Source organism: Talpa occidentalis, unplaced genomic scaffold, assembly GCF_014898055.3.
Source record: "Talpa occidentalis isolate TD23 unplaced genomic scaffold, MPIMG_talOcc4v2.1 talOcc4.4, whole genome shotgun sequence".
In the NCBI taxonomy this organism is placed as follows: domain Eukaryota; kingdom Metazoa; phylum Chordata; class Mammalia; order Eulipotyphla; family Talpidae; genus Talpa; species Talpa occidentalis.
The window spans coordinates 86,811,051-86,832,180 of NW_023604295.1; the positions used below are offsets into that span (position 1 = coordinate 86,811,051).

The 21,130-nt window shown below is 35.0% G+C and overlaps 1 long non-coding RNA gene across 1 annotated transcript in view; it reads right to left on the reverse strand.

Moving 5' to 3' along the window:
• Window positions 1–3,936: 3,936 nt before the first annotated feature.
• Window positions 3,937–21,130, reverse strand: part of LOC129146758 (uncharacterized) — a 74,199-nt gene continuing 57,005 nt past the window's right edge. Inside the window, exon 4 of the long non-coding RNA XR_008553931.1 lies at window positions 3,937–3,968. This is a non-coding gene — a long non-coding RNA (uncharacterized LOC129146758). The remainder of the gene's footprint in view (window positions 3,969–21,130) is intronic.

The window sequence follows — 21,130 nt, forward strand, 5'->3', positions numbered from 1 at the left end:
TGTTTTGACTCTTTCCAGGAGGAAGGGAATGTGGGAGCTTTCTTTTATTTTTTTTATACATTATTTATTTATTTGATACTTTATTTCCTCATTTTTTTCCTAACATGTTCTACTTTTTAGTTGGAAATTTTAGCATTATTTTAACAAATGATATGCAGCAGGTGATATAGACTTTGTGACTATGGTTAGTAAAAAGTTTCCTTTCACAGTGTAGTTGAATTGTATACTTGAGGCCAATTTGTGTAAGAAAAGTAAAGCTATGCTAAATAAACTCTGTCTTCATTGAGGAATGAGACTGTAATCTCATCCTGTGTGAATTGGGAAATCATCAAGAAATTAAAATAACTAATTTCAGAATACAATCAAGGAAAGTTTGTACAAATTTCCCCCTAAAAATAGAGGACAAAAAATGTTTCTTTTTCACACTGGGACTCTTTTCAAGTGGCCTGGGAAGTTGTGAAGTTCAATAACCACCTCATTTGCATTATTCAGAAGCTGGAATAACTGGATGTAATCATGTAAACTCCAGTGATGGGGCCCTGACTTCCCTAACTAGACAATAGTGCTGTTTTAACTGGCAGTTAATCACAGTTCAAAAGTGACTTATCGGTAAAGTACAACATGACTAATTTAGCAGCTAAGCAGTTTCATTGTGATCTTGGTGTCAGTGGAATTCCTGTCACCTATCCAACAGTTAAGTCATATTGCATAATTGGTGGGTGACATCACCATGCTACAAGATTATTGGCTAAAGAAAAAAAAAAGTTTCCGGGACTGTCAGCCTTTCCTGTGTCTGAGTACTGTTAGACCAATCCAGTTGGAAAGCAAAGTGAAAATGCTATTTGAAGCAACTGGCTTTGGTGTATCATTGAAAAACACTGTCCTTAGCACTTGGGGTGATTCTCTAGCATGTCTAATTATGAGGTCTCTTCCCCTTATGTGGGACTCCACAATGCCAGTCATTAAGGTATGGAGAGAGAGCTGAGACAATGGCATGCTCTTCTAACGAGGACATTTAATTTTTCTTCTTTTTGGAGGGAATAGAATAGCTATACACATAGACACTGAAATTGCTGGGGCTTTCACAGGGTCAGCTGGAAGCCAGTTGAAAATCTTTTATGGTTAAAAGCCTGGCTTATTTCCAAGGGAACTGGTCGTTCAAGTTAATCACTACAAAATACATAAACTTTAAGTTTATTTAATGGTATAAAACATTAAGCTTTAAAATTACCCACAGAAATACATAAAAACTAGAGCTATGGCTGATTAGAAATTATGATAATTTGGCTAACATTGTTTCCTATGCAACACTACCCTAAGTACCTTTACATATATGAGTGTATTTTATCCACGAAGTAGATACTATTTTTACTCACAATTTAGAGATGAGGGAATGAGGATTTTATTTAATTCTACAAAGTAAATACCATTTTTACCCACAATTTAGAAATCAGAGAACAATAATCTGAACCCAGGTAGATTGGTACTAGAGAATGCAGTCTTACCTGTCTCCTTCCACTGCATCAATAACTACTACCACTATTTCCATCTATTGAATGCTTTTTATGTAACAGGCACTGTACTGTAATAATCACATTCTTTCATCATCTCAGTTAGATAGAAAATGTGTTATTATGCCCACTTGAGATATTGGAAAATGATGCAGAGAGAAAATAAGTCACACAAAGCACAGATAATGAAATAAAGATTCAAACCAGAATAATATAGGTCCACTCTGCATACTTTTATCCATATGCTACAGTGCTTTCACAGTTACTACTTATTGAGTACCTACTGATGTATAATGCACACAATAACTGTATATAGAAGGTAATTATTACCTTCAATTATGGATGAAGAAACTGAGGCTCCAAGAGAACAGGTAACTTTCCAACTCCTAAATAGTAGAGCAAACAAGATTTCTTCCAAGTTTGTTGAACTCCCCAATACGTCACTACTTCTCAAAAACACAAAATTGGTGCAGGTGACAGAATGTTATGTCAGGAAAAGGGCTGACTTCTCAGGAATCACTAATGTGAGGAGCATCTCAGTCTGGGCATCTACAAAGGGTGGGATAAGGAAGAGATGTCAGAAAGGTCTTGGGAGGCAGCAATGATCTCTTTAAGAGATACCTTTCCTTGAGGGCACCCTCTTCAGATTCTGGTTGATATCCTGAATGTGATCAAACTCCCCTTTCTTCCTGAAATTCTCTTTCTGTTTTCATTCGTCTCCTGAAATTCCCCAAACTGCACTTCTCTGCCCTCCTTCTTTCGACAGTCTTGCACATGCTCAGTTCTCCTGTTTTGTATGGGTTTCCTCCCTACCCCCAGGCCTCCTTTCATTTTGTAGTGCATATTCAGTTCTCTGGAATGTGACCACCCATAGGCATGACACAAATTTTGAAAGGGCTTTAGACATGAATGTGATTAGTGAACTTAATTTTGTTAAAGGAGAAGCATATCAGCACTGCAAATGTGTAACCTTTTAATGTTATAATCTTCTTGTCCTGCCTTCAAGAGTATGATAATTTATAAAATATAAAATCACAACAAAAGCAAAAAAAACAGCTAAAAAAAAACACTAACAAAAGATAGGAAAATGTTTGAATGTTACAAGGTATTTACCTTAAAGTTTTTAAAAATAAAGAGCCATTCTTGTGAGTTTAAATATTATTTTATTAAAAGAAATCAAATGTATCTATTTATTCATTTCAGAAGCATTGATTTTAAGGAAACGGAGAATAAAAATATGTAAAATGCATCTTGCATTACCTAAATACTTAAAAAACAAAGTCAAATGCCATACAAGTGAAACAAGTTGTAAGATAGGGTTGTCCATTAAGGAACTGAACTTTCTGGAGGAAATGATCAGACACACTTCTTGAAGAAGCAAGGACTTGGCTGGAACTAGAAATGGTAGAATTAAAATAGGTTTATATTAGAGGCTAACAAGACAAGGATGTCCACTCTCATGACCGCTTTTCAATATAATACTGGAAGTTCTAGCCAGAGCAAAATTGATGGTGTAGCATATTTGATATAGATCATTTAAGCAATTATGGTTTTCTTTCAGACTACTTGCTCTGGTCGAAGCCAGTTGCAATGACATGAGGTCTCTGGAGGGACCTATAGGGAGGCCTATATGGTGAGCGAATAAGACCCTATGTCAACAACTGAAGGGGAACTGAGTCTTTGTCAACAGTTACAGAGTAAGTTATCTTGGAAGTAGATTCAGTGGCTCCAGTCAAATCTTTAGATGACTCACATCTTGATTTGGACTTTAGTTCCTAAGTTAGGACTCACCCATTCATGCTGCTGTGAATTCCTCTTTAACCTCAGAAAGTGTATAAGATAATAAATTTTTGTTTTATAAGCTGATAATTAGTACTATCAATAATATGCTTACCATTTTATTTATTCTTGTGCCAAATTGCTAGAATGAATATATCTTAGACTTTACCATTTAGGACCTAAAAGTACTAAGAAAAGAACAGCAGCAACAACAAAAAGCAACAGCAACAGATACATAAGCATCTATTCACAATATAGTACAACATATGCTACAAGGAAAATCTTTACCAAATGTCTCTAGAGGCATTATTTGGAGAGAAAGGGAGTCCTTAAAAGCTTTACAGACAGAATGTGAAGATTAATCTCCAAAAAATGTTGAAAGGGGCTCTCCTATATAAATTATTATTATTTTTTAAAGATTTATTTATTTATGCTAGAACCAGGGCACAGGCCAGATGCGCAGAAGGGTGAGAGATTTCACCAGAGCCAGAGCGGGGAACAGAACAGGCAGACTGACCGAAATACACTGCCTTGGGGAGCAGCGGAGGAGACAGGAGAGGTCTGCTGTGCCATGTGGGTTGCTCCGCTGCCTGTGGGCATCGAACCGGTGCTGCAGAAGCTGCGGACAGATTCACAGCACTGTGCTCAACTGCCTGCGCCACCAGGGAGGCCCGTCTCCTATATAAATTAAAGAGAAAAAAATGAGCATCATTAAAAAAAATAATAATCTGAACAAGAAATTAGAACCAGAAAATTAAAAACAAAATGCAATAACAAATCATCATATGTCAAAAATCAGTAAATGGACTGAATTCATCAAAGGCACAAAGAGGCTGGTTGTATGCAAAAACAAAATTCTGCTTTCTGTTGTCACCAGGAAACTCATCTGATCTCCAAATATAAACACAGACTCAAAACTGTTGCAATGTTGGAGAACAATCCTACAAAAAAATAGGATGAAAAAAACTGAAGGGTAAGGACAGTCATACTTATGTTAAATAAAATAGACCTCCAGCTTTAAAAAATGTAAAGAGACAGATATGTTTACTACATAATGATCAAGGGATCAATATATCAGGAGTTCATGACTATCATCATAGACACCAAGTGAAGGGCCATCAAAATACTTAAAACAACTATTATTAAACTAGAATCATACATTTGAAGCAACCAAATAGCAATAGGAAACTTTAACATTCCACTTTCATCGATAGGTAATCAATGCAAATAACTTCATTTTTTAAATGTTTTTCCCTTCTTTTCTTTACCCTAACTCACAAATAATAACTTTAACTTGGGGATTAGACTACATTGGTTCACTAGGCATTTATAGGATAATACATCTACCCCCAAACAAACAGACAAGTACACATTCTTATCAAGTGCATACAGAACATTCTCCAGGAGAGGCCACATGTTGGGTCACAAAACTAGTGTCAATATTTTTGAAGTTAGAAATCTACCAAGTATCTTCTCCAATCACAATAGAATAAAATTAGAAATCAACTATGAAAAGAAAGCAGGAAAACTCTCCAATACATGGAGATTGAACAACACTCTACTGAACAACCATTAGATAAATGATGAAATCGAAGAAATTTAAAAATACCTGTAGACAAAAATGAAGACACAGAACCTATGGGATATAAGAAAAACAGTACAAGAGGAAGTATTTAGCAATACATATCCAAGTCAAAAAACAAAAAATAGTTCAAATAAAAAACTTTACCACTTTCCTTTAGTTACTAGGGAAAAAAAGAGCAAACAAAATCAAAAGTCACTAGATGGAAGGCAATGATAGAAATTAGACTAGAAATAAAGACAGTACAAATGATTAATGAAACCAAAGTTTCTTCTTTGAAAAAAACATTAATTTAGAGAAGCATCTAGCAAGACTTACCAAGAAAAAAATGGAGGAAAAACTAATAAATGGAATCAGAAAAAAAGAGAAGTTACAATAGATACTTCAGAATATAGAGGATCATAATAGATTAGTATGAATGTCTTTTTGCCAATTTTTAGAAAGCTGCTACCCTATAAAAGTGAATTAGGAAGCAATAGAAAACCTAAACAGACCAATCACAAGAAAGGAAATTGAAACAGTAATCCAAAGAGTCTCCAAAATCTTCAAAGATGAACCAATCCTTCTTAAAGCTTTTTAAAAAACTTGAGAAAGAGGGACTATGTCCAAACACATTCTACACAACCAACATTACTCTGATTTTAAAACCTAAGAAAGATATCACAAACAGACAATCACAGACCAATATCCTTGATGAATATATATGCAAAAAATCCTCAATAAAAACAAACTCAACAGTACCGATAAAAGGATCACACATAGTGACCAGGTGTAATTTATTTCAGCCACACAAGGATGTTCCAACATCCAAAACCAAATCCATATAATTCACCATGAACAAAAGAAAGAAGAAAAATCATATGATCATATTTAATAGATGCAGAAAAAGCATTTGTTAGGTGTTAACATCCACTTATGATAAAAACATCAAAAACTGGGGACTGATGGGACATATCTCAATATTATAAAGGTGATAGATGACAAACCCAGTCAAATTCATACTAAAGGGTGAAAAACTGAGAGCTTTTTATATAAGATTTGGCACAAAACAAGGATGTCAACTCATCACTACTATTTTACATAGCATTAGAAATCCAAGTTAGAGCAATTAGGCAAGAGAAAGATGTGGAAAGAATCTACTGGGAAAGAAGTAGAACTACCACTATGTGTAGACGACGTAATAATATGGCTAGAAAACACTCCAGATCCACTAAAAAAATAATTAAAATAATAAATCAATAAAGTAAGGTGGCAAGGTACCAAATCAATTTACAAAAATCAGTTGCATTTATATGCTAACAATGCACTAGAAGAGAAAGAAATAAAAAAAATCTCATTCACATTTGCACACAAAAATAAATTTCTTGGAATGAACTCAAAAAGGAGGTGAAGAACCTATACAAAGAAAACTATAAGACATTGCTGAAAACAATAGAAGAAGACACACAAAAAATGGAAAGATAATTCTTGCTCGTGGGTTGTAAGATTAACATTGATAAATGCCTATCTTTCCCAGAGCAATATACAGATTCAACACAATCCAAGTCTGCTCCAATGGCATTCTTCAATGAAATTGAATAAACACTGAAATTCATATGGAACCAAAAAAGACTCTGAACAGACAAAATACTCACTGAACAGACAAGTACTCCATGACAGTGACTTCTGTGCAGTCTATGTGGAGTCATCTCTAATGGCAAGAGAAACAAAAGTAAATATATACAAGTGTATCTACATCAAACTAAAAAGCCTCTGTACAATGAAAGAAACTATTAGTAAAACAAAAAAGACATCCTACTGAACGGAAGAAAGTTTTTGCACCTCATACATCTGAAAAAAGGGTTGATATTCAATATATATAAAGAACTCATGCAACTCAACAAGTAATTCAATCAAAAACTGAACAGAAGAATGAAATAGACAATTGAACACATAAGACATAGAGATGGCCAACAAGAAAAATGTTCATCATCAGGGAAATGCAAATCAAAGTCACAGTGGATACCATCTCACACTACTATGAGAATGACCCACATCAGAAAGATTGAGAACAAGTGTTTGTGAGGACGTGGGGAAAAGGAAGGCTTATACATTGCTTTTGGGAGTTAGATTGGTCCAGTCCCTATGGAAGAGAGTATAAAGGTTTCTTAAAATATTAAAAGTAGATCTACTATATGACACAGTAATCCCCTTGTAGGCGTCTACCCAAAGAATGCCAGATCACTGATTCAAAGGGACATGTGTACAACTCCTATGTTCACTGCAGCACTATTTACAATAGCCAAGTTATGGAAGTAACATAAGTGCCCAAGCACAGAGGTATTAATGAGAAAAATGTGGCATACACACACACACACACACATACATTCACACAATGGAATAGTGCTCAGTTATGTAATAAAAGATGAACTCTGTTCATTTGAGAAAACATGGATGGAACTGGAGAGCGTTATGCTAAACAAAATAAGTGAGAAGGAGAGCAAATATCACATGGTTTCCTGTGAAATATAATGAAACAAAACAAAAGGTAAGACAAAAACCAAACCAATAATAAATCCTAAAAATATGACTGTAGAATTGAGGTTACAAGACAGGGAGAAGAAGGGCACGGAAATCAATTGGGGCAATGGATTATGGAGGACAACTGTGGGGCCTCCATGGTGAGTGTGATATGGTGATATGCATCTGAGGAGATGTCATTCTTTGCTTTTAAATAACATACAGTGTTGTAAACCAGTATTGCCTCGATTAAGAAAGTATTGAGGAAGAAAGAAAATTAAAATAAGGAAAAGTAATTCTTTTCAGCGGTTATAGACTAGTCAGCTTTTGATGTGATTACATCAATCATGTTTTTATTGATCCTTTAATGAAGGTATATATTTTTATAATTTTTTTTCTTTATTTAAAAAGATTTATTTATTTATGCATACAGGAACTGGGGTACAGGCCAGAGGTGTGTGTGTGGGAGGTGGTGAGAGGATTCACTAGAGGCAGAATGGGGAACAGAAGAGGCAGACTGACTGAAATACACTGCTGAGAGGAACAGCGGGAGAGACAGGAGAGGTCTGCCGTGCCATGTGGGTAGCTCCTTGGCTGGCCAGGGATTAAACTCGTGCTGCAGAGGCTGCAGATAGCATCACAGTGCTGTGCTCAACACCCTGTGCCCACCAGGGAGGCCCTATAGTAATATTTTTTCATTTTGAAATGAATTCAGGTTTACCAAAATGTGAATCTGGTAGACAAAATTCAATACACTTTTCACCCAGCTTCTTTATGAAAACTGTAGTACCACTAAAAAAAAAAAAAAAAAAAAAAAATCAAGACATGAACATTAATATAACATTTTGAAATAATCTACTTATCTTATTCAAATTTTACCAGTTGTATGATTATTGTATTTTTTTTTTCTGGTCCAAGATCACATATTTATTTTGTTAGTAGCTTTTCAGTCTCCTTTAATCTGAAATAATTTCTCAGCACCCTTCCTTGTCTTTCATGGCCTTGATACTATTGCAGTGTAGTAGTGAATTATTTTGTGAATGTTCATCAGTTTGGGATTAGCTTATCTGATGTTTCAATTGATTATATTTAGGTTATGAATATTTAAATAGAAGTATTTAAGTAAGCAAGCACCAGAAGAATGGTATTCTTGGGCAAGAATACAACATAAATGATTTCGTGTCCTTAGTGAATTATATTGGAAGCCACATGATATGTTTCATTATTGGTGATGTTAATTTTGCAACTTGCTACATTTTCACCTATAAAGTTTTATGATTCATTTTTGTGAGAAGACAGTTTGAAACTATCTTTGAAACTATGTACTCTTTTTATAATTTCAATCGTTTGCTCAGTAAACCGAGTATCTTTTTTATTTAAATATTTTATTTTATATAATTCTTACATCTTTTTTCATCTTTGCACAATGTATGCATTTTCATTTTGGTTATATTCCCCTTACAATTGCACCCCCCCTTATTTTGACTCTAGTCCGTCTTCCCTCTCCCCCCTGTAGTGTGTCTCTGGTTTATAGTTGCTTGTTGATTTTGATTTTTACTTTGTATTGATTAGTCTTTTCCCTGGTCTCTTATTTAGGTTTCCTAAATTCCTGCTATGAGTCAGACCATCCAGTAATTTTCTTTTTCTTTCTGAGTTATTTCGCTGAGCACGAGCCTTTCTAGCTCCATCCATGTTGCTGCAAATTGCATGTGTTTATCTTTTTTGAATGCTGAGTAATATTCCATGGTGTATATGTACCACTTCTTCTTGATCCAGTCATCTATTTTTGGGCATTTGGGTTGTTTCCATAGCTTAGCTATTGTAAATAGTGCTGCTATAAACATAGGGGTGCAGGTGCCCTTTGGAATTGATGTTTCTGTGTCATTTGGGTAAATACCTAGGAGTGGAATTGCTGGATCATATGGAAGCTCTATGTTTAGTAGTTCAAGAAATTTCCACACAGCTCTCCATAGTAAACCTAGTACCTTTTGATGTCTGAAGTAATGAGTACGTTAGTGCTTGCCAAGTGGTGAAAATAAAGAGATTTTAAGTTATATTGTATGGTATTTTAAAGGTGTATTACAAGTTCTTTGGTATTTCATACTTCAATAAAAGATGTTTCATCCACCTCTCTTTGTATGTAGGCTATATCCAGTGTATCTCTTCTAATGAACAGAATATTGCAGAAGTGACTACTGAGGCCAGGTCCTAAAAAACATTTGTGATTTCCTCTTTGCTCACTCTCTTGAGTCATTCTCCTGGATCAAGCTGCCTTGTCATGACAACACTCCATCTACCATATGGAGACTCCATGTGGAAAAAAAAAAAAAACAAAACTGTAACCTCCAGCCAGTGGCCAGCATGGACTTGTAAGTTTTGTGAGTAAACCACCTTATAAGTCAATCCTTCAGCCCCACGTAAGCCTTCAGTTGACTTTACCCTGATAGACATCTTGACTGCAACCTCCTGAGAGATCCTGAGCCAGAACCACTCAGATAAATCACTCTTGGATTCTTGACCTGCACAAATGAGTGTGTGAGATAATAAATGTTCATTGTTTTAAGCCACTAATTCTTGGTGTAACTTGCTACACAGAATAGATAATGAATCCATGCTGGCAGGTGGGAAAGTAACCATCAGAAAATGTTAAAAAGAGAAAATAGTGTAAAGAAAACCTACTCCCCAAAATGGGATGGGAATGCATGTTAAAATGGTAGATCCTACTTCTCACTAGATTTGTTATAACCAATAAGTTCTGATAATATCTGGTATTGAGAGTTCTCCAAAACTCTGGTCAGAAAAATAAATTGGCATAGTCACTTCAGAAAGTAGTTTCAACACTAAGCAAGATCAAATCACACATAGTAACTTTGGTTCATTTTTGATTTATTTAATAAATAGCTAGTGACCAGTAAAATAATATGTAATAGTAATAACTTAATGAGTAAAAAATGCCAATAAACTCCAACTTCCAGATTGTCATATATCAGGAATTATTTTAAAAGCACTGAAAGCAACATGAGTACCTCACAAATTATTTAAATGCAATAGTGATACCTAATAATGTATGTTATAATCACATAAGTGCAAAAATTCATGAAACAAACCACTATAATTTATTTTGTAGGCTAAAGTGGTTGATTGAATAAGCAAGAAAGATAAGGGTATCAAAAACTGGTCATATTCTTACATTATAATCTGAAAAAAAGAGTTCAAAGGATATCCTTGAAGTTTTCTAGCAAATAAGGGATGAAATATCACTAATGACCAAATTATTACAAGATAGCAAATAAATTTGAGGACATGAAAAATGTGTATGCCTAAGAGCTAATAACAATTTTGTATAAAATGTTTTAAACTGTGTGGCTGAATTGGTACATACAAGAATGAAATGAATTTTGTTTTCTTTTTCTTTTTTAATTGAAATCCAAAAATATATGCAAGCAACTGAAGGTCATGGTGAAGGACACAGATGTTGAAAGGAGGAAAAATGGATTTGACTGTCGAATGGCCCCTTATTTGCTCTGAGCTTGGGTAGTTTCATCAGTTCAGTGAAATTATCATGAAGCCATTTGAGAATAGTGCTCCAGATATTGGGGTACTATTCAAGGGGTGTTAGAATTCAGTAATGAGCAAGATGGACAAGATCTGTGATATGAAGCTCTAATTACTGGTGTCAGGGGAGGGAACACAAATAATAAGATGATTTTATATATTTATATGATAGGTAGTAAGACATTAAAGTGAATGATGTGTTAAAAAAAAGGTATGTTGTCACTTGTAATCAGGGAAATGCAAATCAAAACTACAAGGAGATACCATCTTATACCAGTGAGAGTGGCACATATTAAAAAAACTAGCAACAACAAATGCTGGTGAGGATGTGGAGAAAAAGGAACTTTCCTAAACTGCTGTTGGGAGTGCAAAATGGTCCAACCACTATGGAAAGCTACTAAATATAGATCTTCCATATGATCCAGCAATTCCACTCCTAGGTATTTACCCAAAGGACACAGAAACATTAATTCAAAAGGGCACCTGCACCCCTATGTTTATAGCAGCACTATTTACAATAGCTAAGCTTTGGAAACAACCCAAATGCCAAAAATAGATGACTGGATCAAGAAGATGTGGTACATATACACAATGGAATATTACTCAGCAATCAAAAAAAAAAAAACGTAAACTCATGCAATTTGCAGCAACATGGATGGATCTGGAAGGGATCATGCTCAGCGAAATAAGCTAGAAAGAAAAAGAAAAATACCGGATAGTCTCACTCATAACAGGAATTTAGAAAACCTAAATAAGGGACCAGGAAAAAGACTAATTATAATAAAAAAAAAATCAAAATCAACAAGCAACTATAAACCAGAGACACACTACGGGCGGTGGGTAGGAAGGGAAGGATTGGGGTCAAAATAAGGGGGGTACAATTGTATGGGAAATGTAACCAAAATGAAAATGCATACATTGTGCAAAAATGAAAAATGATGTAAGAATTATATAAAATAAAATATTAAAAAAATAAAAATAAAAGTGTATGTTGATTTTTATCAATAATTTTATAACCATTACTCTTTAAAAGTGTCTAGACTGACAATTGAGATACGTATATTATACCACTACCTTTATACCTTCTTACTACCACATTTTCTAAAAATTAATGTTATTGTATCAATTTGCCTGTTCTGCTCCCCAATCTGTCTCTGGTGAATCCTTTCACAAACTGCCTCCCAACCCCTGCACCTCTGGCCTACACCCAAGCTCTTGTATGCATAAATAAATAAAATAAATCTTAAAAAAGAAAGAAAATGGATATAGCACATTTCCACATTTCCACATGTTGGTATTTATCCAAAGAGTGGAAAAACACTTATTTGAAGGCATATATGCACTCCTATGTTCATTGCAGCAATACTTAACAACAGCCAAAGTATGGAAATAAGATAAGTAAGTACCCAAGGACAGATGAATGGAATAACAAAATGTGTATATGGGTATATGGACATAATGGGATATTAATTAGCTACAAAATGAGATGAATCTTGTCCATTTATGACATCTTAGATGAAACTGGAGAGGATTATGCTAAGTGAAAAAAGTAAGAAGGAAAAAGACAAATGCTGGATGATTTCACTCATATGTGGAATATAAGGAAACAACAACAACAAAAAAAACCAGAAAAAAACACAACCACAATCACCATAGAAATATGACTGCAGACTGGAAATTAGTAGAGGGCACAGGTAGGGACTGATGAATAGAGTGAAAAGGGGTCTCAATGGACTATGGTGGAGGATTATGCGTGCTTTGGTAGTGGTTATGGTGTGTAATAAGCATCTATGCAGCTAGGAATCTATTCTCCTAAATCAAATTCAGTGTTTTAAACTGTTAGCTCAATAAAAATCATCACAGGGGAAAAAAGAACATAAATGAATTAAGAGGCAGCTTAATAATTATGATTTTCAAGTATAAGATGAAAAATATATGGTGGGCAATGTTTACTGTTTTACACTAAGAGAATACATTAAAAAATGTTAAATGTGAGGTTTGCTGTCACATAAAAACATTTAATGTAGTAACTACCATTATCTGAGAACCTGCTCTGTTCCAGTCTTGGTGTTTCATAAATATACATAAATATATATACACACACATCTATAAACATACATGTATATAAAACATGGTTTTATGTGTATATGTAATATTTATTAAATCTATTTTTATATGTATATATATCAGTGATCATACATGTAATATATCAAGTCACTGAACATATATAATGATATATCAAGTCACTGAACATCTATAACTGTACATTTATATATTAATAAATGTATTGATATAATATATTTAATATTATAGATAGAATATGTATAATAAATATATATTAATAAATCCTCAAAGAACACAAAGATTCACATTAAATAATATGCACAAGTCACACAGTTTATATATATTTAAGAGTATATATTAATAACATTTATTGGTATATAAATCAATTAAAATAAAAATACATTTTAATAGTCTGCAATTCAATGGTTTTTAGCATATTCTCAGAGTTGTGAATTACTGCCAAATTTAGATAATTTACATCACTCCAAAAAGATACCCTTTACATATAGCTGTAGTTATTCATTCTTCCTACTCTGGTAATTTCTAATAATTTTATTTGGGTGTAGATTTACCTATTATAGTTTTTTCATGTAAGTGAAATCATATAATATGTATGGCTTCTCAGCATAATGTTCTTGAGTCTTCCATGTAGCACATGTCAGTATTTCTTTTTATTGCTGAATAATATTCCATCATATGGTATTCTCATTATATTTACCCATGGGTAAGCTGATGGACATCTAAATTGTTTCTACCTTTTGGCTATTATGGATGTTGCTGCTATATATTTTTGTGTGTAAATTTTGCATGGAAATATGTTTTCATTTCTATTGGGCATGATTTGGGGGTGAAATTTCTGTGTCATATATTAATTTGATTTGAACTGCCAAACACAGAAAATGCACCACTTTACATTCCTACCAGCTGTAGATAAGGTTTCTATTTTTCCTTTTTCTCTACATAATCACTCCCACTTGTTGTTTCTGGTCATTTTGATATGGGCCTTTCTCACAAGTGTATAATGGTATCTCATTGTGGTTCCTGTTGGGTTGCCTATACTTATTATCTGTCTTTTTGATCTTTAATTTTGAGGATAGCCATCTTAGTGTGTGTGAGGTGGTATCTATACCGTGGTTTGATTTGCATTTCCCAATGGCTAATAATGTCTAATATCTTTTCATGTAGATATTGGCCATTTATACATTTTGGAGAACTATCTATTCATATATTTTGCACATGCTAACAGGGTCTTTTTTATTATTGAATTGTTAATGTTCTTTATCTATCATAGATACAAATCCTTTATCAGATATATGATTTGCAAAAAATCTCTCCTGTGGATTGTCTTCTCAACTTTTTTTTTAAAATCTATTTATTTATACAAGAACCCGAGTACAGGCCAGATGTGCGGGAGGGTGAGCGGATTCACCAGAGACAGAGAGGGGACAAGAACAGGCAGAATGACTGAAATACACTGCTGAAGGGAGCAGCGGGCAAGACAGGAGAGGTCTGCTGCGCCATGTGGGATTCTCGCCAGCCAGCAAGGATCGAACCCGCACTGCAGAGGCTGTGGACAGCTTCACAGTGCAGTGTTCAAACGCCTGCACCACCAGGGAGACCCTCAACATCCTTTCTTTTTATAAGCAAATAATATTCTACTGTATGGACATACCACTATTTATTTATGTAGTTATTTATTCACCAATTGATGGGCATTTGGGTTATCTTCACCTTTTCACTATTCTGAATAATGCTGCTATAAAAATTTACATACAATTATTTTTGTGTAAAGGTATATTTTTCAGTTTCTGGGCATATTTTTTTTAAAGACTTATTTATTTATGCATACAAGAGCTGGGCTATAGGCCAGAGATGTGGGTATGTGAGAGGGTTCACCAGAGACAGAGTGGGGAACAGAGCAGGCAGACTGACTGAAATGCACTGCTGAGGGGAGCAGCGGGCAAGGCAGGAGAGGTCTGCTGAGCCATGTGGTTTGCTCCCTGGCTGGCCAGGGATCGAACTTGTGCCGCAGAGGCTGCAGATTCCTTCAGTGTGGTGCTTAACCCCTTGTGCCACCAAGGAGCCCCTCTGGGTATATTTTTAGGAGTGGAATAGCTAGGGCATATGGTGGCACTGTGTTTAATATTTTTTTTAAGATTTATTTATTTATACAAGCAGTGGGTACAGTCAGAAGAGTGGGAGGGTGAGAGAATTCACCAGAGCCAGAGTGGGGAGCAGAACAGACAGACTGACGAAGTATACTGCTGAGGGGAGCAGCGGGTGGCAGGAGAGGTCTGCGCACCATGTGGGACCCTTGCCAGCAGCTGGGGATCGAACCGGCGCTGCAGAGGCTGCAGGCAGCTTCCAACCCAGCGCTCAACCACTGCGCCACCGGGGAGACACCTGTGTTTAATATTTTGAGGAATTTCTGAAGTGCTTCCTAAAATGATTGGACCACTTTACAATTCTGTGAACAATGTAAGAGTGTTCTTATTTCTACACATTCTCACAAAAATTATTTTAGCCATAATAGTGAGTATGAAATGACATCTCATTAAGGTTTTGATTTGCATTTACACACTCCTTTTATTTATTAAACATAGAATTAAGTTTGGGTTCAAAGCCAGAGTTCTTAATCAGTGTGCTCTCACATCTCACTTATGCTCTTAAAAGTAACGAAGTGTTTTCTGATAAGATTGCTACTCCTTCAGTTAAGCTTTCCATGTAATCTGTGGATTTATCTTTGGAAACTTTTTTTTTAAGGATTTATTTTATTTATTTATGCATACAAGAACTGGGTTTAGGCCAGAGTTGCAGGGGATGAGAGGACTCACCAGAGACAGAGTACGGAGCAAAACAGGCAGATCTACTGAAATATACTGCTGAGGGGAGCAGAAGGTAAGAAAGGAGAGGTCTCCTGCACTATGTGGGTTAGTTCCCTGGCCAGGGATCTATGCTGCAGTGGCTGGTGATAGCTTGATAGCACCAAGACTTAACCCCTGCACCACCAGGGAGATCCACCTTTGGAAGATTTAAATAACAAGATTCTTTTAAATATAGGATGTAGCAGATATTGAGTAAATTGAATGATGGTAGATGGTAAACAACTAATTGAAAGTGCTAGAATTGGGTGGAAACTGTAGAAGGAGCTCTGATTTGTAGCCTTTTTCTGATTTCTATAGTGTGAATCTGCCCACCCATCACAAATTTCAGGCTACCAATTTGATGTATGTTGGTGTAGGATAAGTTATGGTCAGGCTTTTGTGCCATTGGCCTCTGTGGCTATCACCTGCAGCCTTGAATGCAGGAGGTGCTTGGGAGTGTGGGCTCGAGGTATGCATGCCTGATGGTGGACACCTGGAGTATGGTGTGGGCATGCATAACTGGGGACTGAGGATATAAGGGCAGCATCATTCATGATGGTTGTGGTGGAGAATGGCTATGAGAGGAAGAGACCATGAGAGAAAGCCAGAGAGCCCGGTCCCCTGCCTGCCCTGCAGCACTACAATTGGCATAGAAAAATTATTAAAACTTGAGAAAGCCACTGAGGGCTCTGGACTTGCCTTTATCTGTCTGCCTGAATCAATAGAGAACCTTCCCTGTGCATTGCTGGCACTACTGTTGGCCAGCTTTCAAGATTCCTGAAAATGTAACATTGAGCTCATAGGTGCAGTTATGAGCCAGAGTGAACTCCAGCATACCAAACTCATAAATTCAGTAGATACTTCCTGAATTGTAAATGTTCTTTGTATATACATGTAAGAAGACAGAATGTTTAAATAAGATGAATTACATACATTAAAAAGTCTGGTAATTAATGTAAATTTATTGTAATCAGTAAATAATTTTAATAATGTGACTAGATACAAAATAATTATTCAATTATTAGCTTCCCTCACAAATTAGTTAAAAATGTGATAGTGAAAACTCAGTCATAGCAGCAACTAAACAACAGCAACAAAATCAATGATTTGCCTGGAAATGAATTTAATCAGAAATGTACAGTATATAGTGAAAGGAAAGTCTGAAATTTTTTTCTGCAGAACATAAAAATGCCTTGAATAAAATGAGAAGGTATGTACTGAGATCTTGCAGGAGTATGTAATATTGTTTAATTCTCACTTCTCCCTGAATTATTTTATTGAATACTATCACAATTATACTTCCAACAAGATATTTTTGGTAACTTTATTAGATGAATTAACAGTCCATCTGAAGAAAAAACAAGTTATGAAAAAATAGGAGCAAGGAATAATTTGAAAAAGAACACAAAAGACAAGGGACCATATTACTATAGCGGTATTACAAAACTACATAAGTTAGGATAGTACTGCAGCAGGATTTACTGTAGACCAATGGAATAACAGGTCTTCTAGAAACACACTCTATTATATGTGAGATAAGGTCATAATTTCAAGTTATTAGGAAAAATTCCATTAATGGTATTAAAACAATTGACAATTCATTGAGGGTAGATTAATTATAACCAAAAACTGCTAGAAGAAAATATGGAAGTGGTTATTTTTCAATTCTAGATTGGAAATTTTTTGGTTTTAATATGAAACCCCACATCAATATACCCCTAGTTTTTAATATATAACTCATAATGCTTGCTTCATAAGTAGTTGTTCAATGATTAATTAATGCAAACTGTTTAAATAATCTGCAAGAAAATTAGCAACTTTAAAGGGGTCATATTTGAGACTAAATATCGCACCAAAATTGTGGTCCCAAGCTACACAACAATTCAAAAACTTATTAATAACATGCTCAAGTATAATAAAAATGAAGGCTCGGCTATGATGATTGGTAAAATCTTAGATTACAAATTGTCTATATGTTGGTAAAATTTTAATATGAATACACTTTGTCCAAAAATTCTACTTCTAGGGTATATGTGCAAGAAAAAAAATAGTACAAGATTACCTTTTAAGTCACAATGAGCAAGTAAGCAGATGCATATTTGTGATATGACAGTTTTTTTAAATACAAGATACCAACACTCATAAATACACAAAAACACGTAAGACTATGTACTTCTGTAGTGAGTATAGGTGAAGAAAAGGATCACAGGAGATGTTTGCTTGTTAAGTTCTACATTTGGCAGTGTTAATTTTTATAATAATAGGCATACATTTCTTTTACAAAGAACAGAAAATAATAATAAACAGTAATAGCAAAGAGAGAGACAAACTACCTCTAACTCTGGAATGCCAGAGAATTTCCCAGTCACTCTGTTCCTTTCTTGTGTCCAGAAGTGAAGGAAAATGTGGAGGGAGTGATGTTAAGTGACTTCTGATCTTGTTTTAGAATCTATTTCCTCAGAGTAACAATGTTATATTTAATGGTGAGATTTCAAAGCTTTATTACAGATTAGGTTTAGCTTCTGAGGCTGTTTGTAAATCTAATTGCCATGTTTAATATTAATCCCAAGGATGTGTGTATTCGAATGTCCAAATACCCAACTTTTGGAATGCATCCTTACAGTCAGTAGCGAATGGCCTAGATAAGTAAATACAGTGAATAAAGACAAGATTTTGAGTGTGGATGTAACATGTCAAGGTAATGTGTTCAATGTTTTTAATTCTCTTTCACCATAGGTTATTCCTCTGATTTCTCACTAGGTTTTTGTGTAACTCATGAAGGTAATTATATTTCTATTTTAGTATTGTGAGAAACAAAACTGGTAACAGAATGCTTAAATCTTCTGAACACTTAATACTTTCTTGTTTTGAACAGATCAGTTTTTCAGATTGTGGAGAAAATGAGCCATCCTTATGGAAAAGAACATTTTTTTTTTCTTGAACCACTTATTCTGGAATGACTATTTATGGTCTAGATAGAATTCCCTGAAAATAGAACGTTGTCACATTCTTGTTTATATTTAACATTTATTACAAATGGCAGGAAATGCTAATTTAAAACTAAGTAAAAAATGAGTTCAGAGGAGCTTAGTTCAGAATTAATTTATAGCTTGAACTATTTGAGAGCGAATATTTGGGTCAATTTATTATTCACTGAGATTGCTGAAAATTTATATAATAATTATTCTGATTCCATTGCTAAGCAGAAGCTTATTCTCAGTGGGAAAAAAAAAAACCAACTTTCAAGGTTATTGAAATGTTATATACATGAGCATTCAGGTTCCATTTATGATTTTTATATAAGTGTGTGTGGCATGGTGTATGTGCCTCCCTCGGCCCCCACACTCCTTAAAATCACCTGGAATATTAAAAAATAATTCTTCCCTTCCAAGTTAGAGCAGTAATATTCATCACATAGAAAGTCATTCTATGAGACCAGCAAGCATCTTCTAATAACTAGTTTTATGTCTTAACTCTACCAGTTGAAACCCACAGCAATTTGCCCACATTCACACAGTGAGTTAGTAATAGGCGCTATGAACAGAGCACTACCCTGTCCACAGAATTCTGGGCACCAGGATGAACACATATGCACTATATGCTTTGAGTATATTTATATGACTCAGTAAAATTGTTTATATTCATAACCTCATGAGTGCATGTCTATAAATATGGGGTCTCAATAGCTTCATGCATTTTCCTCACTAACCAGTGAGATCTCTGGTATGTTTTACAAATCCTCTACTATTACTGCATAGGAAATATGAAATTCCTGAGGTTTTAACAAATATCATGTTTCACTCAAACAATGTAGAAATTTATCCCAGTAGAAGTATTTTCATTATTTTAAAATTAGCATAAATCAAACATTCGTAACGTAAATACATAAAATAAAGTAATAAGAAAACTATCATACCTGAATTTTCTACCTGGAGATAATAACAACCATAATATATTTAATGTGTGTTTTAAATTTATTCTATGTATCTTTATATATGTATTTTTTTCACAAAGTACATTATTATAGAGATGTCTTAAAACCTTGCAGCTACTTTTAAAATTTATTTTCAATGTAGAATTTAATGATTGCCAGTCAAGGGGATTCTAGTTACATGGAGCCTGGAGTTCTTTGTCCCAAAGACATCACTTAGCCTCCTCTGTGACCTGCCTCTTGAGGGAATGGACCGTACCACTGAAGCACCCAAAAGGTAAAGGTATACAAGGGGCAGTTGTCTCAGGTGGAAGGGTATCTATGTGTGTGTATGTATGCGTTGTGGGAGGCACGGTGGAATGTAAACTGGGAGTAGAAAAAGGTATGCACTACAGGTAAGGGGCTAGGCACCTGGGGTCAGGGTCTGGAGATCCCCTTACCAGTGAAAATTTTATTATTTATTTAATTTATTGATGCGTGCAAGAGCTGGGGTGTAGGCAAGAGATGTGGGGTCGGGGTGGGGGGAGAGTGAGAGGATTCACCACAGAGTGGGGAGGAGAACAGGTGGATCTACTGAAATATACTTCTGAGGGGAGCAGCGGGGGAGACAGGAGAGGTTTGCTTCACTATGTGGTTTAGCTCCCTGGCTGGGGATCGAACTTGTGCTGCAGTGGGTGTTGATAGCTTCATAGTGCTGAGACTTTACCCCTTGTACCACCAGGGAGGCCCACCAGTGAAAATTTTAAATTCAGTCTGGTTTCTGGATAATTTTGAAGTGACATTTTTCAAGGTAAAAACACAAGCTATATTAAATAAGTTTTCAGTTTGTTTTTATAATTTCAAGATACTTTGCATATGGTAGGTATGTAGTTCTCCATTGTATTCAAGGCAGATCCCCAAAATGTTAGGAGCAGACCTGAATATGCATCTTCTATGACTTCCATGTTTCTAGAATATATATTTTATTTTGTTTAATAATTTACCCTATCCTTTATGGATGAAAGTATATGGTACATAAGCATGCTTATTAATTGACTAGTGAAGACTCAGTTTAATATGATATTTAAGATTTATAATATTCCATACTTCATTGAATATAGGGACAAAAGGTAAAAAACATAGGCAGATGCTGTGGAACTCACATATTCTTAGGGACTTCAGATGTGTGAAGTTGTTGCTGCACAGCAGGAGAACTTCCTCAGCAAGCGTGGATATGGGTACAGAAGCCACACAGAGAAAGAAGGAATATTCTGTAGGTCAGCGTCCTGGAATTAATCTATTAACTTGGTCATCTATTCACAGAAATTTTCAAAAGCTGTAGAAACTATTCCCTGCAAGATGAATG